General features: G+C 46.6%; 1 protein-coding gene across 2 annotated transcripts in view; it reads left to right on the top strand.

Annotated features, from left to right (window-relative positions):
• The first annotated feature begins 403 nt into the window (after nucleotides 1–403).
• The window catches only part of PALLD (palladin, cytoskeletal associated protein), a 792,721-nt gene continuing 766,080 nt past the window's right edge, over nucleotides 404–27,044 (top strand). For both annotated transcript variants that reach the window (XM_033942034.1, XM_033942043.1), the window contains exon 1: nucleotides 404–532. The gene's annotated coding sequence lies outside the window, so the exon portion shown is untranslated. The remainder of the gene's footprint in view (nucleotides 533–27,044) is intronic.

Genomic DNA, 27,044 nt, shown 5'->3' on the forward strand with positions numbered 1-27,044 from the left:
TTCTATTAGATCGTCTTCCTGAAGTTATTATAGGTTATAACAAATCTATTGGAAAGCGTCCTTGAATAGCCAGCTCTTTAGGAGACTTTTAAACTTGCTCAGTGCTTTTTCTTCTCTTATATTAAATGGCAATTAATTCCAGATTTGTGGGCCGAAAAAATCATGAATTTGGCAGTATTGAATCCTGTGCAATAAGCCCAAAAGACAGCCTTTCTGTGCCAATTGCCTTGAATGTCAATGTGCTATCGCTTCCAGGCCCAACAGTTCTTCGGCTGGCATTCCAGATAGTGCCATAACAGCCTGCTGAAACATGAGTTCACTTGCCAAATATAGCTGAGTGGGCTAAGAATTCCGTTAGTCCTCAGGGAACAGATGCATCTCATAGGCCACAGTCACTCTGATGCTTATTGTGGACCGAGCAATGTCTAATGACAAGCTCGACTTCTATCTTTAGTGTAAAAAGAAGAGAAACAGCTGTACCTGGACACAGTTCTTGCTCTTGGACTCTTCGAACTAGCTGAAGACTTTAGAGGTTTGTCATTTATTTTCCAGCTTCATTCATTATATTTACAGGACCTTGATCCGGAATCTCAGCAATGTTTTATATGTAGCATTGTTTTTGGGTTTTGTACAGGTGATGGGTGCTTTCTCAAACATACAGTATTTTATGGTTGTGGGCCCAAAAAGAGTGCATTTTTTGAATATTCTTTAAAAATCTGTAATTTCCTGGATTTTGATTGCATGCTTTATTTTAAAAAATGAAGGTTAGGACCCTCAGTGATTATTTCCAGAATTCATATTTGCTTTTTCATTCATTTCAGAGCTCAAGCTTCTCGAAATAATGGGTTTATACATATTCTCTGGATAGTTGTCCACAATAATGTGAACACAGCACTAAATTAAACAAAACAGATCAGTATTACCAAAATGATTTCTAGTGCAGGAATTAAATACAGACAGTAGACTCCATTTCTTCAAATAAAATGTATTTTGAAATATATTGATTTTAACAAGACTTCAAACGTGAAACATTTTGCTTTCAACTCTCCATTGTATTAAAAGTGTGAAGAGAACTTGTAACACCTACTAATAGTCTTTCAGAAAACTTCCACCAATTCATAAATCTATAAATAGAGCTGAGACATTTCAATGTACTACAGTAAAAGACTGGTGCTTTATTTTAATCTGACCCTGTGATTAAGCAAGCAGAGCACATCTTTATTATACACTGAAGTTCAAATGAAAGCTGGGAAATTCAAAAAATAAATATTATTGAGTCTCATGGGTCGTTAAAAATGCTTCACTTTATTGAATTAAACAAGATGGCTGCATTACTGCAAAATTATAGACTTCTATTTTATTTACTTCGGGCCCCTTTTATCAAGCTGCACTAGAGGTTTTTAGCGTGAGCCAGTGCGGTAAATGCTCCGAAGCTTATAGAATTCCTATGAGTATCAGAGCACTTACCTCGCCAGTCCGTGCTAAAAATCTCTAGTGCAATTTGTAAAAGGGGAAGGGGGAGATATTTAAGGTTCCCTTTACAAAGCAATGGTACTGATTCCCATGCGGCAAATGTGACGCAGCCCATTCAATTCCTATGGGTTGCGTTTAATTTGCCACATAAGGGCTCACTATTACAGCTTTGTAAAAAGGCCATTAGTGCATTTATATGTTGCTCTTGCCATCAAAACAATTTGTTTAGATTTTATATGTGCAAGATCAAAACATTTGCAGAATATCAAAATCACAACCAATTCTTACCTAATCTAATCTGGAATTTATTTACCACCCTTTCTGATACTTCAAAAGAAAAGTATATCTTGAAAAAAAGATAATATATCAACAGAATGCATAAATATACTCATATATACATTCTTAAACTATTTATACACAATTTAAAACAGTATATTTCAATCAGGCCTGGTCAGCATCCCCTGCGTCCTTCCCTCCTCCTTGACAGACTGAATAGTCAATACAGATTTTCTACATATGGCTAGAGAATGACATGGTGACAAAATTCTTCACCGTCCCCGTCCCCGCGGATAACCGCGGGAAACCGTCTTCATGTCATTCTTTAAGGAGAGAGGAAAGAATCAGAGTATAATTGGGCACAACCACTGCCCGCAAGCTTTGCTTTGAAGACTGCTGGTGTAGAAGGACCGAGGTTGAAATAGACACTAGACAATGACATGGGATTATTTCCCGCGGTTATCCGCAGGGACGGGAACGGTGATGAATTTTGTCACCATGTCATTCTCTACATATGGCCTTCTGAGTAGCTTTTGCATCAAGATTGTGGGGATAAAACTGACTTTATCTTGTTTTGCTGAACAAACTTTTGTGCAGTTGTGTGCTACATATGATAACGTAAATTAAGAAAAACAGTGGCATTTTTTTACTAAAAGGTGTTAGAATCTTGGCTTAGGGTGTATTAATGCAGGACTTTCCCATGCACTTAACCTAGATTCAATGCAGCACTTTTTAAAAAACAACAACACATTTTCTGGTTATTTTTTCTTGCAGGTCATGTGCTAATGTTGCAATTACAGTATAGTGCCTGCAAAAAGGTAAAGCAGAAGCATTTACTGTCTCCCAGGAGGCACTAACCCCCTCCTGTAGTAACGCATAGTGCGGGTTTTAGCTCCAGCAGCGGCGGTAGTTGCTCCAACCCTCGCAGGAATTCTATGAGCGTCGGAGCAGTTACCACCGCTGCTGATGCTAAAACCCGCGCTATGTGTTAGTAAAGGAGGGGGGGTAAGCGTTCCCTCATTAACTCCCCTTTTACCAAGCAGCGGTAGAGGTTTCTACTGCAGCCTGGAGCGCTAAATGCGCCGACGCTCATAGAATTCCTATGAGCATTGAAGCATTTAGCACCCCGGGCCATGATACAAACCTCTACCGTGGCGTAGGGAAAGGGGGAGTAAGTCTGCGTTATCCAGTTAGCATGCAGTAATCAGAACGCGGTAGGGGACGAACTCTTCCATGCCCATTCTTCCAAAGAATATTTAAAAAAACTAATGAGGTTAGTGTGAAGAAAAAGAGAAATTACCTCCAAATTATTTAAAACGTTTTGCAGTAGGACACACATGAAGGCTTAACTCCATTTAATAAAAGAGCCTGATAGCTCATAGTGCTGTGACATATGCCAATAAATTACAAGAGGAAAAAAAGAGAATCGTTAAGCTCTCAGCAGTGGCATAGGAAGGGTGAGTGGCGCCCAGGGGGGGAGCACCGCTCCCCGCCCTCTTACCCCCACCGCATACACGCGCCCCTTCCCAGTACCTTTTTAACATTGGCACGAGCAGATACCAACTTACTGCCCGCGTCGGCTTCGACTCGCTCTCTGATGTCACTTCCTTGGCAAAGGTCCTGGAAGTAACATCATAGAGTGCGCCAAAGTGGCTGCTCGTGCCGAAGTTAAAAAGGTACGGGAGAATGGAAGGGGCATGGGAGTGGGAAGGGGGAGGAGAGGGGGAGGGGTGCTGGTGTCCATGCAAAGTGGCATTCGGGGTGGACTTCTCCCTCACCCCCCCCCCTCACTACGCCACTGGCTATCAGCAGGGTATATCTCTGGTACTGTAATAAGAACATACTGGGACAGACTGAAAGTTCATTAAGCCCAGTATCCTGTTTCTAACAGTGGCCAACCCAGGTCCCAAGTACCTGGCAGAAACCCAAATAGTAGCAACATTCCAGAGCTCATATTGTGATGTCATAATGCCTCATTCCACCAATGCCTAAGAGCCCTCATCAGTGATGTCACAATGGCTTGATTATCCTATACTTGACTCACATAAGAACATAAGAAGTGCCATACTGGGACAGATCGAAGGTTCATCAAGCCCAGTATCCTGTTTTTAACAGTGACCAACCCAGGTCCCAAGTATCTGGCAAGATCCCAAGGAGTAAAACAGTTTTTATGCTGCTTATCCTAGGAATACGCAGTGGATTTCCCCAAGTCATCTCAATAATTGATTATGACTTTTATTTTAGGAAATTAGCCAAACCTTTTTTTTTAACCCTGCTAAGCTAACATTCTCTGGCAACAAATTCAAGAGTCTAATTACACATTGAGTGAATAAATATTTTCTCTGGTTTGTTTTAAATACTGAATTTTTTGAGGATTGTAAAAAATGTTGTGGTTGTCATATTAGTTTATTTGGATTGAAATAAATGTAATTAACTCCCCCCCCCCCAAAAAAAAAAAATATTCAGCTAGCATCAGTCAGCGTTTTGATCATCGCTGGGTTACTTATGCCCTGATAATCAGTGCCGGACTTATATGCACAGAACTAAACTGTACAAGTGCTCCATAAGATGTAATATATACAGAGATTCATTTGTAAGAAAATATAAATAATTATAAATGCATATTTATATAAATTTAATGCCATAAACTTCTTGAAGGAATCACACTTGAAGTAAAACCTTTCTTTCTGCTTTTGCCAATAAGGAGGCAAAAGGTGGCTTGATGTTTTGCTATTTCTATTCAAGTGCTGGACAGGTGGTGATCACATTCAAACTTGGTCCCAGTCCTGCAGGGCTTTCAGTTATTATAGCCCACTGCAGTCATGGAAAGAGCTGAATAAGCTAACACATGTGCAGGCTGCAGTATTGTCAGGTCACAGCTAGGTGGCAATGAAACTGGTCTAGTTTGGTAACTCGGCTCTCTTTCCTGCTTGTCAATTTTTTTGCTCTGGAGTTGTCTTTCAACCACTTTGCTGCTACTTTTAAGTATTCATATTTATTGATGCATTTCAGAACTTATATTTTATGAAATTTGTGCAGTGTAAGGACAATTCATTAACAGGGTTAGATTGTGGGACTACTAGGAGAAAGGAAACCACTTTGGTTGTACAAAAGAAAGCAGTATGATATCAGATCCATTATCCGTATTTTACCTCTTATTTGTGATCAGGCTTGGCCACTATTGAAAGCAGGATACTGGGCTAGATGGACCTTTGGTCTGACGCATTATGGCAATTCTTTCTTTTATTTATGCATTTATAGATGTTTATAAAAAAGGAAAAGGAAATGCAGCAATAACAAAGCTTAAAAGTAAAATTGACTCTGAAATATTTCCATCTACATTATGGAGATCATTGCTGTTAACTAAAAATAAAATAAAATAAAGAACCTCTAATGTACATTTCTTCCACAGCCGAGCTCCTTCCCTGCTGATCATCCCTCCAGTCCCTTATTCTCACCCACTCTCCTTTAACCACCTTCCTCTCTATTTCTATTTACCTCTATTTCCTTGCTATCTCCTTTCTCTCTCTTGCTCTCATAGTTCCACCATTCTCTGCATCTCTCCTTTCTTGTCCCATCCTACTAGAACTTCCTCTCTCCACTCTACTAGGAGATCCATCTAGTCTAGCATCTCTCCTTTACATTTCTCTCTCTCCTGTCCTAGTCCTGCATCCACCCTGCCCAGCCCAGCACCTTTCTGCCACCATTTCTACCTCATCATTCCCTATGTAATTCCATACCTAAACATACATAGATTCACCATTTGTCCTGTATGTCTGTCATAATTAGATTATAAGCTCTTTCAAGCAGGGACCATCACATGTGTGTTTAAAGTACAGCGCTGCGTGTGTCTGGTAATGCTATAGAAATAATATATAGTAGTAGTAGTGTTTCTTTCCTTCCCTGTGCAATCCATTATCAACCAGCATCTTTCTTTAATTCCATCCCCCTACCCCTAGTGGTCTAGCATCTCCCTTTTCTCTATCTTCTCCTCCCCTCCCCAGATAGTCCAGCATCTTCTGTTTCCCATTCCTTCCCCAGTCAGCATCTCCCCTTTCTCCTTCCTCAAATTATCGCCCCATTGCTAAAATTCCGTTTTTAGCTAAACTAACAGGAAGAATAGTATTTGATCAATTAGCAGACTTTGTCGAATCAACCAATGATTTACATCCAAACCAGACAGGGTTTAGGAAAACCCACAACACAGAGTACTCACTGATTGGTCTAACCACAAATACAGTGGTGCCTCACACAACGAACTTAATTCGTTCCAGGAGCAAGTTTGTTATGCGAAAAGTTCGTTATGTGAAACGCGTTTTCCCATAACAATACATGTAAAAAAAAATAATTCGTTCTGTAGCATAAAATATGCTAAGATGACATAAAAAAATATAAATTTATCTTGTTAGAGCTGTTAGCATGATATAGAGGGGATATATGTGAAGGAGAAGGAGAGACAGGGGTTTTGTTGATCCTTGCTGTGTATTATAATCACCCCCCACATACTCCCCTGTACCTTTTTTAATTCCTCCCATCTTTCCCAGCCAGTGGCGTACAGGCCAGAAGCGCAGAGATCAGGAGCAATTCCTCTGCACGCCTGTGTGGGCCCATGCCGATCTCCGAATGGCTGCAGTTAGTTCTTGTGAGTCCCGCGAGAGCTGACTGCAGCCATTCAGAGATCAGCGCAGGCCCAGGCGGCGGGGGGAGGTTTAAAAATATGCGGTGGCGGCGGGGGGAGGTTTAAAAATATGCGGTGGCGGCGGGGGGAGGTTTAAAATATGTAGCGCCACTGCACAGGGAGCCAGGCGGAGAGAGGGCAGTTAAGTGATGCAGCTCGGGCGACTTCGTTGTGTGAAACGAAGTCCGTTGTACGAATCAAGACAAGAAGTTCGTTGTGCGCAGCGTTCGCTGTGCGAGGCGGCCATTATGCGAGGCACCACTGTATACTTTACCACCTAGACCATCATAACTCTGCCATCCTCTTTTCCTTAGATTTGTCAGCAGCATTTGACACTATCAATCATGCCTTTAGAAAAACCATAAAAACTGCTTTATTCGACAAATATGTCAACTAAACGTCAACTACACTTCTCTCTTTTTCCTTTTTCTTTTACCTAATATGTCCCCCCTGAAAAAATTCTAAACAAACAGTATTATGTAATTCACCACTTTATCAAAAAAGGACCTCTCTGAATTTCTAAACAAACTGTATATTATAATTGCTGCATTTCTAAGATTCTGTATACTGTAATTTCTCTATCTGCATACTGTAAATCTCTGATTGTCCAGCTCTCTTCAGTTGTAAACCGCCTAGAAGTCGCAAGATTATGGCGGTATAGAAGAATAAAGTTATTATTATTATTATTACTTCTTGATAGGCTAAAATCCATAGGTGTCTGTGATCAAATACTAGAATGGTTCAGCTCTTTTCTTTCTAATCAATCATCCATAGATAACTTTAATGACACTGTATCAAAACCTTATACTCTTAATTATGGTATTAAGATCTATCCTATCTCCATTATTCAATATTTTTTTGTCACCCCTACTAAGTCTATGTCAGTCTATAGGCTTCACTACCTTCACATACGCTGATTACATTCAACTTTCACACCCTCTAAATCCAGAAAACAAAGAGGAAATACTTGAGATTAACAAAAAACTTGATGATTAAAGACTGGCTTAATTCCAACATGCTAGCTCTAAATATACAGAAAACAAAAGCTTTACTTTTTCCATGGAAAAAGGGAATAAGTTGTGTGTTCCTCTCACCCTTGATAACATTCATCTGGATTTAGTAACATCTTTAAAAATACTGGGTGTCATCACTGATGATAAATTTTCTTATCATGAACACATAAGCAATACCATCAAATTTTGTTTTTATAGGCTACGTATGATTCGCTTGATTTCTAAATTTCTTGAGCCAAAATCACTAAATATATTAATTCATTCTGTAATTATTGCTAAACTTGATTATTGTAATTCTTTATTAATAAATATCACACAAAAAGAAAAGAAGCGCTTTCAGATAATCCAGAATACAGCCGTTAAAATCATTCATAATGGGAAAAAATATGATCATGTCACTCCTTTTCTGATTAAATCACACTGGCTCCCAATTAACCACAGTATCACTTTTTTAAAATTTTACTCTTAGTATCTAAAACTCTTTCCACTAATGATCCGCAATTTATTAATAAATTTCTTATCCCTTCTAGTATATAGCGTTCTCTCTGGTCCACTAATCAAAAGCTCATAGTAGTCACCTCTTTGAAAGTTATCGGAACTCAATGACATGATATGTTTTCAGTGATGGCTCCGCAACTTTGGAATACTTTGCCTCAGCATGTAAGAGAGGAAAATGATCTTAGCCATTTTAAAAGTAACTTAAAGAGATTCCTTTTTAAAGATGCTTTTAATCTTTAAATTATGTTCAAATTTTATACTAATTTCCCCCCAGGTTTCTACTTTTTCCCTCCCTAAAGTTCTTTCCATCTATGGTTCTTTTCTGTACTTTAAAGCATTGAATTGTAGTTCTATCTCTCCTTACCTTGTGTATTGATTAGTCCGTAAGTCTGTTGGTCTAACCCATCATTTTTAAATTTTAAATGGTATGTCTAAATATATGTTTATTTTTTTATTAATGTTGTAACTCGCTTAGTAAATCTAAATAAATGATTCATCAAATTAATAAAACTTGAAACTATACTGTGCAAGCTAACAGTGTCATTTCCTGCTCTGTTTGCCACCCAATTACCCCTAGTGGTCTAGCATCTCCCTTTTCTCTATCTTTTCCTTCCCCCATTTCGTCCAGCTTCTCCCCTTTCTCTGTCTCCTCCCCCACCATATAGTCCAGAATCTTCTGTTTCCCATTCCTCACCCAGTCAGCATCTCCCCTTTTTCCTTCCTATACTGTGCAAACTAACAGTGTTCTTTCCTGCTCTGTTTGCCACCCAAGCTGGAGAACAGTTGCAGATGAGTCTGGAGCTCATCTATGGTAGGGGTGGCTAAACTAAAAGGCAATGCGAAGCCTTTCATTCTATGCCTGTGCAGGAGGTCTGCCATTTTCCTGCCAACCCCATTCCAGAAAGTCTGCATTAGAGTCAGGGCAGGTCTAAGTGTTTGGTGGGGACTAGACAAACAGGTGCATATCCCCTCCCCCCAACTCACACCATCATGATATAAATGTATGAAGACTGGTACTTTAGCATCTACATCTAATTATATCACATCAAGGTGAGGGTTTAAAACCACATTGTGCTCCCATCTCTGTCTAGTACTAGCCCCCTCTTTACTACTAGACCTCAGCAAGCACGCTTTCTCTAACTCCAAGACCCCCAGCAAGCTCTCACCTCTCTTATTTTCATCCCGATTGCCCACGACCCATCAAATAATCTCCTCAGCCTCTAACACTCATAGCATCTGTTTGGCTGTTCACTGTTTGTGTCTTCCAGTGCTGCAAAATTATTTTGGAGATTGAAGGCTCCAGTAAGCCAATAGGGGATTGTATACACTGGGGAGAGGGAGGAGGGAATAAGGGAGCAACCCATCATAGTTAATGGTACCATCTCTTCTCAGATACCATGCCAGCAAAATGAATTTTAAAAAAGCCAGTGCACGATGTTACAGATGATGATGCCATCACGTCGTGGGCCAATGTGGCAGCCATAACTGATATCCATCAGCTTCCTTATTAATTGCCCTCAACAAACCTTTGGGTTTTAAGCATATGCCTAGTTTGCCTCTGCTTTAATCCTGGAATTATCAGCATGGGCAGGGATGCGGCAGTCAAAGGCGACCATAGAGTGAGAGCCTCTGCGTTAAAACAGCTGCTCCTGCAGAAAAGGATGCTTTCCGCAACCTGAAATAAAAATAGTCAAGCTGCAGCACTCGGAAATGGACAGGCTAGGAGAGGCATAATCAAAACACACGTCTAAGTCCAATTTAGGCGGATTGCGCTAGACGCCCAAAGTTGGAAGTGGGGAAATGCCCATTTTTTTAAAATACATCTAGAATAGATTTTTTTTTTCCTGAAAATTGTCTATCTGGATGTCCAGGCTATTGTTCATCCAGACCGCCAGAACACCCAAACACCCAGAACAAGACCATTTGGACGTGGGAGAGGCCAATCTTGTAATGGACTGGCCACCCAGACATGATAACAGAACAGTGGAGCACCTTACAGGGCACTGCTGTGAACTTCACAAAAAGGGTGCCACATAAACATCTCTTCAGAACTCCCTTATAGATTATGGTGAGCCCCCCAAAACCCACTATACCCACCTGTCTACAACCCCAATAGCCCTTATGGCTGCAGGTGGCACCTATATGGCAGTAGAGTAAGGTTTGGAGGGGTTTTGGGGGGAGGCGCACATGCTCCACCATAAATGTAGTGGTTAGAGTGGCTTATGGGTTTGGGTCCTTCTCTCTATGGTTCATTAGCCCCCCCCCCCCCCCCCAGACTATTTAAGACACCTGTGTGGATCTCTACCACGCTTTCCTAGACCAGGTGCTGATGTTCTGGAGACAGGTATGTACTTTTTTATTCTGATCTTTTTGTGGGTGTGAGGGAGTCAGTGAACACTGGGGGAGTGTTTGGGGGTCTTTACTTTGTCTCTGCAGTGGTTATCTGGTCACTTCGGATACCTTTTTGGCACTTATACCTGTTTTTACATTGGCTAACTCACAACGTGTAAGTTTTATCCAGGATGTCTAGTAAAACATTTAATTATCCCTGCAGAACGACTAAGTCTAGGTTGGCTCCCATCCCACCCACATCCCGCTCTAATGACTCCTCCAGATACACTCCTTTCAGCTCTGGGCGCACAGCGGCATTCAGAGGCATAAAATGTCCCTTAACACATCCAGAAAGTTGGTTTGATTATCAGCACTTGGAAGACCTATCTTTTAAGTCATCCCAAGTGCTGACTTGGGTGGGTTTTTAGACATGTTTAAGTTTTGATTATGAGCCCCTTAGCATCTCCATGATTCCAGGACGGAATGGTGCTGCCTATCTCCTGCTGATAAGATATTGTCACAAGCCCGATCCCAGTGAAGAACCTTAAAGATCGCCCGGTGAAATTAGTCAGGGCTGATAACTAGGTGCCTGCAAGACAGGAATTGGAGCAAGAAGCGCAGGCTGTGTTTGAACAGAGCTTAGACCATAGCCCTGTGAAAACAGATATTGCCCCCTTTAAATCCTCCATTTTGTAAAAGGCTGGCCAAACAGGGCAGAAGGCAGACTCAGCAGAAGAAAGCCCTGCCCCCGAGTAGGGCTGGGCAGGGCACAGCAGCTTTGGAACAGTTGGAAAGCTGGCTGTTCCGGGGAGAGAGGCAGTCCAGGGAAGTTCCTAGGTGGAAGGAACCTCCACCAGCCCAGGAATCCACAGATGTGGAAATGATTGACCCAGAGGTAGATGAGCAAACACAGGAGACCCAGGTATTGGAGGACATGGAATGGAATTCTCTACCAGAGCTTGCTTGTCCAGAAGCCATGGAAGTGAGCTGATCTGGCTGTATGTTTGCCTTACAGAGTTGTTTTTTTCTTTTGGATTTTTGATGTGCTGGCTGGCTTACTGTGTGAACAATGCTTAGGAGCAGTTAAGCCACATTGATAATGCATTGTTTTGAGTGCGGTGAAAACCATGAAGGTTGGGTGCTGGTTTGCCCAGACATCCAGGTTTGTGGAATATATTTTTTTGTGCTCTGCTTTGCCAAGGAGTTGAACTGATAAATCACATAACCTTCCGCTCCTTAATGCTTGGAGAGAAGGGAGAAGCACTGCCACATTATACAGCTCAGAGTTTATGTTTGGACTAGAGAATGACACGGTGACAAAATTCATCACCGTTCCCGTCCCTGCGGATAACCGCGGGAAACCATCTTCATGTCATTCTTTAAGGAGAGAGGGAAGAATCAGAGTATGAATGGCCACAACCACTGACCCACAAGCTGTGCTTTGAAGAATGCTGGTGTAGAAGGACTGAGGTTGAAATAGACACTAGAAAATGAAATGGGATTATTTCCCGCGGTTATCCGCGGGGACGGGAACAGTGATGAATTTTGTCACCGTGTCATTCTCTAGTTTGGACTAAGGACTGCCTGAGACTCATTGATACTTTGTGTTGTTCTTACTACCTCAAAGTAGGACTTACCTGGGACATAAGTAAAACACTGGAGCATGAACCAGACCAGGCTGGTGAGAACCATATTATTTTGGGGCACATTATAGTTGCTTTTGGACTTTTGTTTTCTTGCATTTTTTTATTTGCCCTATCTGAATAATCAATAAATGTAATTTCTTTCTTTTGGATACTTACGTGAACTGTGTCATTCTGACTTTTGATACACAGAGTAAGGTACTCCCAACAGGGCTTCCTCCTTCTTGGGGAAGCACGCCAGGGCAATATTGTAGGTGTGCCGGTCACCGCTAGGCCCAAGAGCTGGCCACGCTACAATATGTATCCTTTAACCAGTGCTCTAGAGCAGTGGTTCCCAACCCTGTCCTGGAGGATCACCAGCCAGTCGGGTTTTCAGGATAGCCCTAATGAATATGCATGGAGGAGATTTGCATGCCTTTTACCTCCATTATATGCAAATCTCTCTCATGCAAATTCATTAGGGTTATCCCAAAAATCCGACTGGCTGGTGGTCCTCCAGGACAGGGTTGGAAAACACTGCTCTAGAGCAGGAGTAGGCAATTGCGGTCCTCAAGAGCCACAGGCAGGTCAGGTTTTCAGGATATCCACAATAAATATGCATGACATAGATTTGCATCTCAATGAGGCAGTGCATGCAAATCCATCTCATACATATTCATTGTGGATATCCTGAAAACCTGACCTGCCTGTGGCTCTCGAGGACTGGAATTGTCTACCCCTGCTCTAGATTACCAGTACACCTCCTGTTGAGAGGCATAGACTGGAAAAGGAAAAATCTGCACTGATACAGACCCCTACATAGAAAATACAGTGGTGCCTCACACAACGAACTTAATCCGTTCCAGGAGCAAGTTTGTTATGTGAAACGTTCGTTGTGTGAAACGCGTTTTCCCATAACAATACATGTTAAAAAAAATAATTCGTTCTGTAGCATAAAATATGCTAAGATGACATAAAAAAAGATAAATTTTTGGTTATTATTTTTATTTAGATACATCTAAAAACATAATTGTTTTTTAAAACAACACACATTTTTTAAATTTAAAGACAGACTAAGTAGAGTCTAATTTTACAGTGAGAGGGCAGAGTCTCAGCGGCAAAAACTGGGACTTAACTGTTCATTTTTTTTTTTTTCTACCGTGTTTCCCCGATGATAAGGCAGGGCCATCAAATAAGACGGCCCCCCCTTTTTAGAAAAAAATGTAAAATAAGGCACCCCCCCGCAAATAAGCCACCCACCGATACCTGCGTTTACCCGAATCGGGTGGTACGGTGGGTGACTCCGTGTAGTCCCTGGCACCCCCGACACGATCGGGGCAAGAGGGAGCTCAAGCCCTCTTGCCCCCCCGACTCCCCGACACGATCGGGGCAAGAGGGAGCTCAAGCCCTCTTGCCCCCCCCGACTCCCCGACACGATCGGGGCAAGATGGAGCTCAAGCCCTCTTGCCCCCCCCGACTCCCCGACACGATCGGGGCAAGAGGGAGCTCAAGCCCTCTTGCCCCCCCCCCGACTCCCCGACACGATCGGGGCAAGAGGGAGCTCAAGCCCTCTTGCCCCCCCGACTCCCCGACACGATCGGGGCAAAAGGGAGCCCAAGCCCTCTTGCCCCGCCGATTCCCCAACTCCCCGACAATATCGGGCCAGGAGGGAGCCCAAGTCCTCCTGGCCACGGCGACCCCCTAACCCCACCCTGCACTACATTACGGGCAGGAGGGATCCCAGGCCCTCCTGCCCTCGACGCAAACCCCCCCTCCCCCCAACGACCGCCCCCCCCCCCAAGAACCTCCGACCGACCCCCAGCCGACCCGCGACCCCCCTGGCCGACCCCCACGACACCCCCAACCCCCTTCCCCGTACCTTTCTGTAGTTGGCCGGACAGACGGGAGCCAAACCCGCCTGTCCGGCAGGCAGCCATCGACGGAATGAGGCCGGATTGGCCCATCCGTCCCAAAGCTCCGCCTACTGGTGGGGCCTAAGGCGCCTGGGCCAATCAGAATAGGCCCGGGAGCCTTAGGTCCCTCCTGGGGGCAGGGCCTGAGGCACATGGTCGGGTTGGGCCCATGTGCCTCAGGCCCCGCCCCCAGGAGGGACCTAAGGCTCCCGGGCCTATTCTGATTGGCCCAGGCGCCTTAGGCCCCACCAGTAGGCGGAGCTTTGGGACGGATGGGCCAATCCGGCCTCATTCCGTCGATGGCTGCCTGCCGGACAGGCGGGTTTGGCTCCCGTCTGTCCGGCCAACTACAGAAAGGTACGGGGAAGGGGGTTGGGGGTGTCGTGGGGGTCGGCCAGGGGGGTCGCGGGTCGGCTGGGGGGGCGGTCGGAGGTTCTTGGGGGGGGCGGTCGTTGGGGGGAGGGGGGGTTTGCGTCGAGGGCAGGAGGGCCTGGGATCCCTCCTGCCCGTAATGTAGTGCAGGGTGGGGTTAGGGGGTCGCCGTGGCCAGGAGGACTTGGGCTCCCTCCTGGCCCGATATTGTCGGGGAGTTGGGGAATCGGCGGGGCAAGAGGGCTTGGGCTCCCTTTTGCCCCGATCGTGTCGGGGAATCGGCGGGGCAAGAGGGCTTGGGCTCCCTTTTGCCCCGATCGTGTCGGGGAGTCGGGGGGGCAAGAGGGCTTGAGCTCCCTCTTGCCCCGATCGTGTCGGGGAGTCGGGGGGGCAAGAGGGCTTGAGCTCCCTCTTGCCCCGATCGTGTCGGGGAGTCGGGGGGGCAAGAGGGCTTGAGCTCCCTCTTGCCCCGATCGTGTCGGGGAGTCGGGGGGGGCAAGAGGGCTTGAGCTCCCTCTTGCCCCGATCGTGTCGGGGAGTCGGGGGGGCAAGAGGGAACCAGGCGGAGAGAGGGCAGTTAAGCGCAGTGCCTGCGCGGAAGGATGCAGCTCGGGCGACTTCGTTGTGTGAAACGAAGTTCGTTGTACGGATCAAGACATAAAGTTCGTTGTGCGCAGCGTTCGCTGTGCGAGGCGTCCGTTATGCGAGGCACCACTGTAAATGGTTGCAGAATTCAGTAATACATGCATAACACATTCGCTCACTATACAGCAGGGATCTCAAAGTCCCTCCTTGAGGGCCACAATCCAGTCGAGTTTTCAGGATTTCCCCAATGAATATGCATTGAAAGCAGTGCATGCACATAGATCTCATGCATATTCATTGGGGAAATCAAGAAAGCCCGACTGGATTGCGGCCCTCTAGGAGGGACTTTGAGATCCCTGCTATACAGTATACAGAATAAGTGGCCACAAACTAGAAAAATACAGACAAACTGAACTGGAAACCTCAAGAAGTCAGATTCTGCCAGCAGTGGTACGCTGGAGAAATAGAAACCAGAAAACATTTCTGCTTATTCTGTGCAAAATACAAAGACAGCAGAGATACACATTTCCCAGAGCTGTTGGGGGGGGGGGGGGGAATCAAAAACTTCCCACAAAAGAATGAGTAAGAGAAACTTTATATAATCCTGTGGGAAAACAGGATAAGAAACAGCAACAGCAGCAAGCTATGAGATATCCTCAACCATAATTTGACCCAGGGCAATATAGACTAACACCAGAATCAGTTATTGTCTTTCTGTACCTTGTAATTTCATCGTACTGTTTATAACACTGTTTTATACATTTCCCCCCTTTTATGTTAATCATTTTGAGGTCAAAAGTAGAGCAGAAGCCATATAAGGTTAAATTAGTGCTGCCCGATTCAGGAAAAAATAAATTTGATTTGATTCAGCCTACTGAATTGGTTTTTCGATTCGATTCGATTCGATTTTCCTGCCCAACTGGGTGTTTTTTTTGTTGATTATTTTTCAAACATCCTGGTGGGTTTATTTTATAGCCTCTTCACCCCCTTTGCCTTCTCCTAACCACACTGGTGCTGTAGTGTAAACAAAATAAACAAACAAAAAAGACTTTTCCTCTCTCTGTTAAATCCTAGCTCACATTTGCAGTCTAACACCAGCTCTGGCAGGATTCAAATTTCAAATCTGACACATTGTAATCACAAAATGGAAAATATAATTAGTTTTTCTGCCTTTTGTTGTCTGGTCATTATTCAAATCTTGTTGGTCCCAGGCTCCGATGTCTTCTGATAACTTGCTTGCCAGGGTCTCCTTCTTTCTTCTTTATCAGTGCTAACCATCCATCTGCATCTCTGTCCTCCCCTTCCGTTTCCCTTCCCTCCCCCAGAAGTCTGGCATCTTTTTTTTTTTTTTCGTCTCCATCCACATATCCACCTTTTTTTAACTACCTTTTCATCCAGCATCTCTCCCTCCTTCCCCACCACCCCAGGGTCCACCATCTGTCCCTTTCTTTTCCCAACTACCCTCCTATCCAGTATCTCTCTCCCCCTCCACACCATCCCTTGTGTCCAACTTCTCTCCCTTTCTGTTCCTTCACTCCCTAAATCCCATTGTCCATCATCTCTCTCCCTCTCCTCTATTTTTAGACCCATTATTTCTTCCCCCCCCAAAGTCCTGCATATTGTGACAAACGGACGTCTTTCCCAAGGTTTGCCACAGGGAAATTAAGGAAAGTATATAAACCCTAGTGCAGAAGGGCTGACCAGGTCAGTGCCCAGGACAATAAATTAGCTGACTACCTGGTGAGTGACAATGAAATGGAAATAGAACAGGAAGGCTTAGACTTACCTGAAGCAGTCCCAAAGCCAGGCAGGAAGAAGCTGCCTTGCTATTGTCCATTGCCTGTAAGGCAGAAAGCTCACAGCAGTTTCCCCTCAGAGAAACGGCATGGGCTGAGGAAGGAATTCCCTTCCCCCATCCAAAGCCAAGGGGGAGTGGTTCTTTCCCTCAGCTTAAAGCCAGGCTCGTTAGAGAGCAGAGGGAGGAAGAAGGAGGAGCAGAACGAGGCTTGGCAATAGAGCAGAGGCAGGACGGGGCTGAGCAGTTCCTCAGCACTGACTGGGAAATGACTGAGGAACAGGCTGGTAATTTGGCCACTGAATTCCTTCCCCCAGAACCCATGGTGTTGGAGGAAAGTGGGGCTATACAGGAAAGCTGGCCAGAGGAGATGGAGAGCTGAATATCCTGGAAAAGGTCTGTGAACAGAGGTCTTGTTTAGGCTGTATTTTGCTGTTTGCTCTTTGAGCTAATGACTGTGGGAGTTACTAGGGAAATAATCCTGTACTGCAATTTCACATGCTGTTTTGCTGAAGTGTAGAAAGGATACAGTAATCTCCTCTGCAGGTTATGTGCACAGCTGAACCAAACGCCAGGCTGTAATGCTGGCTAGTTTTAAAGCCCAGAATTTCCTGACTTCCACACTCCGTGAAAGTGCCCAGCTGTAAGGATAGTGCCATAGCAACTGACTAATTCAATTAGTCTGCCTGCCTCGTAGGGATAAGGAAATTAACCCTCTCAGGGAAAAGCCTGCTCGGGACTAGGGAGAAAGTTCAAGCCAGCTAGAGAGAGTGAATGCACTGCAGGACAGCACAACATATTCCTCAGTCACGAACAGGAACTGGAGGGACTGCGCACCACAGAGGAGACGAGCTGGTCAACCAAGGACACAGACGGAGCAGGCCCCATTGTGGACCAGGTGAGGGACCTCGAGAGATTCATTGAGGAGGCCTATAGGAAGGTGGAGGGACAGGACCAGCAGCTGCACAGACGGATGTCGGCAGACGAGACCCAGGATCCACAAGGCGACATCGGGGAAGGACCTAGCGGAGGAACCACGCAAGAGGAGGAGACCGTGACTCACCGGGACCCCGAGGGAGAGACACCGCACTACACCGAGGACACGGACCTGAGACAGAGGAGGTTGCTGAGGAAAGGGAAGTCTGCTATTGTGGGAGACTCGATCTTGAAAGAGGTAGATAGTCACGTTGCTGGAGGAAGGGAGGACCGGCTAGTGACTTGTCTCCCAGGGGCCAAGACACGAGACGTCACTGATAGGATCGAGAGGATCCTGGACGGAGCAGAGACAGAGGAGACTGCGGTGATAATCCACGTCGGAACGAATGATGTGAGCCGGAGGAACTTCAGCATGGCCACACTGACTGCCCAGTTCAGGGTCCTGGGACGAAAGCTGAAGCGGAGTACCCGGAGGATAGCATTCTCAGAGATCCTGCCTGTACCGAGAGCAGATGCAAAGAGGCAGGCAGACCTCCAGGCTGTGAATGCATGGTTGAGGAGATGGTGCCAGGAGGAGGGCTTCCACTTTGTGAGGAACTGGACGTCCTTCTGGGGAAAGAGTAAGCTCTACCGGCGGGACGGCCTGCACCTGAGCACAGCGGGAACTAGACTACTGGCAGCCAATGTGAGGAAGGAGATCGAGAGGGCTTTAAACTGAGGAGAGGGGGAAAGCCGACAGCTGATCTGATGTTGACGCTTCGGACAACAGTATCCAGAACAGATGCTGAACGGGCTGACTGCAAGGAGGAAGTAGAGAGACCGGTGGATCTTATGATCAGACAGTGAGGGAAACATCAGGTAAAGGGAGCTTGCTGGGAGGAGACTAAGGGGCATGGAGACACAGGGGGACTGGGTGGCACGAGGGCGAAAGCTGAGGGCAATATAGGGGTGCCACAAGGCGAGGGGGATCGAACTGAGGCCAGGGCCCAGGAGGGGGCTAGAAAACCCAGAGGAAAAGCGGGGAAGTGGGGTGGCGGGAATGTGGGGAAGCCGAAAGCTACGAGGGTAAAGGCTGAGGGCAAAGCAGAAGCACAGGGAACAGGAGAGGCGGCCCAGGTAAATGCAGAGGTGGAGGAAAAACGACGGGACCTGCGGTGCTTATACGCAAATGCAAGAAGCCTCATGGCCAAGATGGGTGAACTAGAGGTCGTGGCCAAGGGGGAAGACCTGGATATAATTGGAATTACAGAAACATGGTGGACAGAGAAGAATCAGTGGGATGTGGCGCTGCCGGGGTACAAGCTCTACAGGAGGGACAGGACCCACAAGAAGGGGGGAGGCATAGCACTATATATAAAGGACTCTATCTACTCGGTCGGGATGGATATGGCAACGAAGGCAGAGGGGCTGGAATCGCTATGGGTCAAATTGCCAGGAAACAAGGGTGCGGGCATAAAACTGGGCTGTACTATCGCCCACCTGGTACGCCGGAAGGAGTCGGACACGACTTGGAAGCTGAACTGAGACAGGAGTGCAGGACTGGAAGTGTAATAGTGATGGGGGACTTCAACTACCCGGGGATAGACTGGAGTACGGGTCACTCCAACTGCACTAGGGAAACAGGATTTGTAGAAGCTGTGAGGGACTGCTTCTTGGAGCAACTAGTCAGGGAACCGATGCGAGGGAGTGCTACTCTTGACCTCATCCTAAACGGATTAGGGGGGCCTGCAAGAGGGGTAGAAGTGGGAGGACCACTAGGCAACAGTGACCACAATGCGATCAGATTCACATTAGAAAGGGGGACACCCATAGTAAGGAGGACCGCAAAAACTGCGCTCAACTTCAGGAAAGGGAACTATGTTGCTATGAGGGAAATGGTGGGGAGGAAGCTCAGAAACATCTTTAAGATGGAGACTGTAGGAAGCGCCTGGACCCTATTCAGGGACACCCTGCAGGAAGCACAAAGAATGTACGTCCCCAGTTTCAGGAAAGGCTGCAAGAACAAGCGGTCAAAGGACCCGGTTTGGATCTCAACAGAAGTAAAGAGGGCAATAAATAACAAAAAAGTATCCTTCCGGAGATGGAAAAAGGACCCAATGGAGGAAAATCACCAGGCGCACAGGAAATGCCAAAAGGAATGCCACCGAGAGGTTAGAAAAGCAAAAGGGAAATACGAAGAGGGGCTGGCCAGGGAGGCGAAAAACTTCAAGGCATTCTTCAGTTATGTAAAGGGGAAGCAACCAGCGAGAGAGGAGGTGGGGCCGTTGGACGATGGGGATAGGAAGGGAGTGATTAAGGAGGATAAAGAGGTAGCTGAGAGGTTGAACACGTTCTTCTCGTCGGTTTTCACGAGAGAAGACACATCTAATATACCAGACTCAGAGGAGCTCATGAGTGGGGAACAGGCTGAAAAATTGGAGCACATAGAGGTAAGTAAGGAGGATGTCCTCAAACAGATAGACAGGTTAAAATGCGGCAAATCACCGGGTCCGGACGGGATCCACCCAAGGGTTCTGAAGGAACTAAGACAAGAAATAGCGGGCACAATCCAGCATGTTTGCAACCTATCCTTGAAAACTGGAGAGGTACCAGAGGACTGGAAATTGGCGAATGCCACACCTATCTTCAAGAAGGGATCGAGGGGTGACCCCGGGAACTACAGGCCGGTGAGCCTGACTTCAATTATAGGGAAGATGGTGGAAGCTATGATCAAGGACGGCATTTGCGAGCACATCGAGAGAAATGGCCTACTGAGAACAAGCCAGCACGGATTCTGTAAGGGAAGGTCATGCTTAACGAACCTTCTGTACTTCTTTGAGGGAATAAGCAGTCGGGTGGACAATGGGGAACCCATAGACATCATTTACATCGATTTTCAAAAGGCTTTCGACAAGGTGCCACATGAAAGGCTGCTTAGGAAGCTGTGGAACCACGGGGTGGGAGGGGATGTGCACAGATGGATCGAGCACTGGTTGTCGGGTAGACTGCAGAGGGTCGGAGTAAAGGGCCAATATTCTGACTGGCGGGGAGTCACGAGCGGTGTGCCACAGGGATCGGTGCTGGGGCCGTTACTCTTCAACATATTTATCAATGACCTGGAAAAGGAGGCAAAGTGCGAGGTTATAAAATTTGCAGACGATACCAAACTGTGCGCAGAGTTAGGTCCAGGGAGGAGTGTGAGGACCTGCAAAGGGACCTAGACAAGCTTGAAGACTGGGCAAACAAATGGCAAATGCGCTTTAACGTGGAAAAATGCAAGGTCATGCATATAGGGAAAAAGAACCCGTTGTTCAACTACAAATTGGGGGGGGGGGCATTGTTGGGAGACAGCAGTCTTGAGAGAGACTTGGGTGTGCTGGTGGATGCATCACTGAAGCCATCTGCACAGTGCGCAGCAGCTTCGAAAAAAGCCAACAGGATGCTGGGCATCATAAAGAGGGGCATAACAACCAGGACGTGGGAAGTCATCATGCCATTGTATCGAGCGATGGTGCGTCCACATCTGGAATACTGCATTCAATATTGGTCGCTGTACCTCAAGAAGGACATGGCAGTACTTGAGAGAGTCCAAAGGAGAGCAACAAAACTGGTAAGAGGGCTGGAACACTGCCCATACGCCGAGAGGTTGGATAGGCTGGGGCTCTTCTCTCTGGAAAAAAGGAGGCTCAGGGGAGATATGATAGAGACCTTCAAGATCATGAGGGGCATAGAGAGGGTGGATAGGGACAGATTCTTCAGGCTGAAGGGGACAACAGGTACGAGGGGGCATTCGGAGAAACTGAAGGGAGATAGGTTCAAAACAAATGCAAGGAAGTTTTTTTTCACCCAAAGGGTCGTGGACACTTGGAATGCGCTACCGGAGGAAGTGATCAGGCAGAGTACGGTACAAGGATTCAAACAGGGACTGGACGGATTCCTGAGGGATAAAGGGATCGTGGGATACTGAGAAAGCTAACCAGGTAATAAGTATAGAAACCCAACCAGGTCGTGCATGTGCAAGACCGGAGGGTTAGGACTTCGATGGGAAGATAGGACTCAATAGGAAACCAAGGTGGCAAGGGGGCCCCTTCTGGTGATTCAGACAGGTCGTGACCTGTTTGGGCCGCCGCAGGAGCGGACTGCTGGGCAGGGTGGACCTATGGTCTGACCCGGCGGAGGCACTGCTTATGTTCTGTCAAAGCTATAGGAGAAAGTTATTTGTGTTAGCTGTTTCACTGCCTAGCCTCAGGGCATATTAAAGACTGTATGTGTTTTACCAATCAAGTCCAGAGCTGTTTGCTTGGTGACCAGGAGTGAAATGAACTTTTCTGTTGTTTTTGTATGATGTTCATGCTACCAGGAAAACCTGGAGTGGCACATTAATTCCATGGCCGGTGACCGAATAAAAGCTTATGTTTTCACCAAGGCCATTCTGACAAAGTGTGATTTTTTTCAAAACCCTTGGAGAATAAGCTTAGTTGGGCATTTGCCAGCGACTACCAACTTGAAAGGTGACCCTAATTCTAAAGGGACCACGCCAGTAACAAGCTTCATGTCACTACCCGACGGCTCAGGGTGTTCGCAGAGAGCATGGGTGTGACAATATACACGTCTCTTTGAACCCCCCCCCTTCCCTCCCTCCGTGTACTTCTACACCAGGGCCCCCCGAAGGTCTGTCCTCTCTGAAGGCCTGCACCTGCCCTCTGAAGGCCTGTCCCCCCCCTTGAAGACCTGCCTGTCCCCCTGAAGGCCTGCCACCATCCCTGGCCTGTCCCCACTTTGAAGGCCTGTCCCACCCTTAAAGGTCTGCACCCCCCCTTAAAGGCCTGCACCCCCCAAGGCCTGTCCCACACCCTGAAGGATTGCCCCCCCGAAGGCCTGCCTGTCCCCCCTGAAGGCCTATGCCACCATCCCTGACCTGTCCCCCCCTTAAAGGACTGTTTCCGCCTTGAAGGCCTGCACCCCCCCCAAGGCCTGTCCCACTCCCTGAAGGACTGCCCCCCAAAAGACTGCCCCCTGTGAAGGACCTCCGATTGCCTCCATTTGCATGAAGATGGTTGGTGAATTGGTCGGCCTGCCTCCAATCTGCCATGGATCGGACTCGGATCGGAAGGTTAGTGAATCTAGGCCTTAGTGGAATGCAGTTAGAAACCAAAATGGTGACCTGGATTAGAAACTGGACTGACAGGCAGGGCTGTGGAGTCGGTAGATAAATGTTCCGACTCCTCAATTTTTTGTACTTCAGACTCCGACTCTGACTCCAGGTACCTGAAATTTCCTCCGACTCCTCGACTCCGACTCTGATTCCACAGCACTGGTTAATTTTCAGATCGTTAAAATGGAATGTCAAGTTGAGAGAAATGAGCATTTTTCGACACCACCTTCTTTTTGCTTTTAATCAAGGTTCTAAGGCCGCAGAAGCTGCTCGCAACATTTGTGCTGTGTATATAGTGGGTGCTATAGCTGAAAGAATCGCTTGTGATTGATATGCCAAGTTCAAAAATGGAGTCGGTAGATAAATGTTCCGACTCCGACTCCTCAGTTTTTTGTACTTCTGACTCCAACTCCGACTCCAGGTACCCGAAATTTCCTTCGACTCCTCGACTCGACTTCCTCCGACTCCACAGCCCTGCTGACAGGCAACAGAAAGTGGTGGTAAATAGAATTTGCTCAGAGGAAAGAGGTGAGTAGTGGTGTGCCTCAGAGATCAGTGCACTGTTCACTATATTTGTGAGTGATATTTCTGAAGGATTGGAAGGAAAAGTGTGTCTTTTTGCACGAAGATTTGGAGCAAATAGAAAACATGAGAAGAGATCTGCAAAAGTTAGAAGAATGGTCTCATGTTAGGCAGTTAAAATTTAATGCAGAGTGATGCACTTGGGGAGTAAAAATCCAAAGGAACTGTATATGCTAGGGGGTTAGAAGCTCACATGCATGGACTGGGAGAAGGACCTTGCCGTGATAGTGTCAGGAAATCTCAAGGCTGTGAAACAATGTGACAAAGCAGTGGCCCTAGCCAGAAGGATGCTGGGCTTCATAGAGAGGAATTTCCAATAGAAAAAGGGAGGTGTTAATGGCCCTGTGTACAAGTCGTTGGTGAGGCTCCACTTAGAATATTGTGTTCAGTTCTGGAGGCTATATCTTGCTAAAGATGTAAGAAGACTTGAAGCGGCCCAGAGGAAGAGAACAAAAATGATACTGGGATTGTGCCGAGAGATATATGAGAAGAGGCTTGACTACCTGAATATGTATGCCCTAGACAGGAAAGAAGAGATGTTAAAATACTTGAATGTTATGAATTTACAAACAAATCTTTTCTAGAGATAGAGAAGCAGTAAAACAAGAGAACATAATAAGAGATTGTGGGGTGGTAGACTTAGGAACAATGTCAGGAAATACTTTTTCACAGAGAGGGTGATGGATGCCTCCTTGTAGAGGTGGTAGAGGCAAAAACAGTGACGGAGTTAAAAAAATGTGTGGGATAGATACAAAGGATCTTTAAGTAGAAAGAGGACAGTATTGACACAAAACTCAACAGATCAACAACTATAACTTTGTTTATGATGCGCAGGAGCGATGCTTAAATTGAACCTTAGCAGTGGGGAAGCGAAGCCAATGCTGGATGTACTTATACAATCTGTGTCCAGTAAATAGCAAGACGGGCTGGGGTTAATTTTGATGGTGACTCCAGCAGTGGAGCAGCAATGGAGCTGTCCGGACTTCTGCGGTTTGTGTCCATATGTGGTACGATGGATCAGGAGCAAGTATGTACAGTACTCCCCCAATATTCAAAGCAGCCCCTGATTGATGAGGCCCGACTTTAGTACAGAAAGAGGCGGTCGGAGCATACAGCGAGTGATTTCCTTCACTCGCTGGCACTTGGGCTGCCCTCTCCTGCCTCTCCAGCTGTCTTCTCCTGTTCGGCGGTTCGTGGTCGGTAAATACCGCGAATGACCAGGACTGCGAATTCACGGGGGAGCACTGTATACTTAATACCACATTCATATCGTTGAGTACAGGTCTTGCCTATCTCGGAGGGGGGGGGGATCACATCTTATAGGACAACTTAGCAAGTAAATAATTACTAGATTGTTGGTTCAACATTATCTTGATAATGAATGTGAGTATTGGGAAGACTGGATGGATCATGCCATCATTTACTATGTTACTATGAAATAGTAAAATGACCAAATATAAACAAATACAGTAGATATCCTGCAAACAATGGGATGGTTGGATAGGCTGGAGAGAGCTTGGATAGCAACTTCAACATTTGGAACCAAGGACAATACCAGACTTTACATCTACGACCTAGAAGTATCAAAGAAGAGACAAGTTAATCTACCAATCATATATTTTTAATGGGTATAACTTATGGGCAGACTGGATGGACTGTTCAGGTCTTTATCTGCTGTCATATACTATCTTAAATAATAAAATGCTAGCCGCGCATGCGCACTTGCCTCGCATGTTCCCTGATCCCTTTTCTGTCGGGATGTGGCAAGACAAGTGCGCATGCGCGCTTATTACGTCACTGAGAGCAGCGAATGCAGGAAGCGGAGTAAAAAAAAAACCAACTGAGCGAGCCAGGCCTCTGAGAAAGCCCGGGAGGCCTGGCCCGGGCTGCGGATGGGTAAGGAGCTGGGGCAGTGAGCCTTCCCTGTGGCTGAAATGGAGCCTGGCCACCCTCCGTGATAGACCACAGAAGTCTGAGTCCTTTTCCGCTCACCCCCCCTTCCCGCGGACCCGACTACCTTGGCGATTCAAGCAGCGTGTGCACCAGTCTTCACACGCTGCTTCGGGCCCTTCTACTTCCCTGATTTGCTCTGCCGCGTCTCTGATGATGTCATCAGGGACGTGCCACAGTAAATCAGGGCAGTAGAAGGACCCGAAGCAGCGTGTGAACACTGCTGCACACGCTGCTTGAATCGCCGGGTAGGTAGTCAGGTCCGTGGGAAGGGAAGGGGGGGGCGCAAGGACTCTGGGGAGAATGGCAAACACCGGCCCTGTACTAACTCCCGTGGACAGGGGGAGCAGGAAGGGGTGCTGATGGACAGGGGGGGAAATGAAGGGAGGCCTATTGCTGGACAGAGGGAGCAGGAAGAGGTGATGATGGGCGGGGGGGGAAAGGAAGGAAGGCTTATTGCTTGACAGGGGGAACAGGAAGAGGTGCTGATGGACAGGGGGGGAAAAATGAAGGGAGGCCTACTGCTGGACAGGGGGAGCAGGAAGAGGTGCTGATGGACAGGAGGGGAAATGAAGGGAGGCCTACTGCTGGACAGGGGGAGCAGGAAGAGGTGCTGATGGACAGGGGGGGAATGAAGGGAGGCCTACTGCTGGACAGAGGGAGCAGGAAGAGGTGATGATGGACGGGGGGAAAAGAATGGAGGCCTATTGTTGGACAGGGGGAGCAGGAAGAGGTGTTGATTGGCACGGGGGGGGGGAATGAAGGGAGGCCTACTGCTGGACAGGGGGAGCAGGAAGAGGTGCTGATGGACAGGGGTGGGGAAAATGAAGGGAGGCCTATTGCTGGACAGAGGGAGCAGGAAGAGGTGATGATGGACAGGGGGGAAAAAGGAAGGGAGGCTTATTGTTTGACAGGGGGAACAGGAAGAGGTGCTGATGGACAGGGGGGGAAAAATGAAGGGAGGCCTACTGCTGGACAGGGGGAGCAGGAAGAGGTGCTGATGGACGGGTGGGGGAAATGAAGGGAGGCCTATTGTTGGACAGGGGGAGCAGAAAAAGGTGCTGATGGACACGGGGGGGGAAATGGAGGCCTATTGCTGGACATGGGGAGCAGGAAGAGGTGCTAATGGACAGGAGGGGAAATGAAGGGAGGCCTACTGCTGGACAGAGGGAGCAGGAAGAGGTAATGATGGATGGGGGGGAAGGAATGGAGGCCTATTGTTGGACAGGGGGAGCAGGAAGAGGTGCTGATGGACAGGGGGGAGGTAAAACAAAGGGAGAAGGGCTGCTGCTGGATAAGGGGAGCAGTGAAGGGATGGTGGTGGACACAGGGGAGGTAGAAATAAGGGAGAATGGACAGGAAAAAGCGGCTAAGGAGACAGAGAGAGAAAGAAATAAAGACAAACACACATATATTCTAGCACCCGTTAATGTAACGGGCTATAAAGCTAGTGTTACTATAAATACAGTCAATGAGGCAAACTTAAAACAGAAGACTGAAACCTATTAACAGGATTAAAATGAAACAGTATCATAAATATACACATTTAACAGCACTGCACATATAACAGAAATATAAATATCAACATAATACAAACAAGACCATTTAGATAACACAGATATAATACATTGTCAGTATAATACCAATAAAACACCTAATATGTGACTTACCTCTTCTTTTACAAAGGTGCGCTAAGCTTTTTAGCTCGCGCTAAATATTAGCGTGCGCTAAACGCTAACGCATGGATGTTATCCTATGGACGCGCTAGTGGTTAGCGCACGTGTTGATTTAGTGCATGCTAAATCTGCGCTAAAATGCGTGAGTGCGGCTTTGTAAAAGAGGGCCTTAATGTGGGACCATAGTAGCAGTAATTGCTCCCATGTTAA

Source organism: Geotrypetes seraphini, chromosome 1 (genome assembly GCF_902459505.1).
Source record: "Geotrypetes seraphini chromosome 1, aGeoSer1.1, whole genome shotgun sequence".
In the NCBI taxonomy this organism is placed as follows: domain Eukaryota; kingdom Metazoa; phylum Chordata; class Amphibia; order Gymnophiona; family Dermophiidae; genus Geotrypetes; species Geotrypetes seraphini.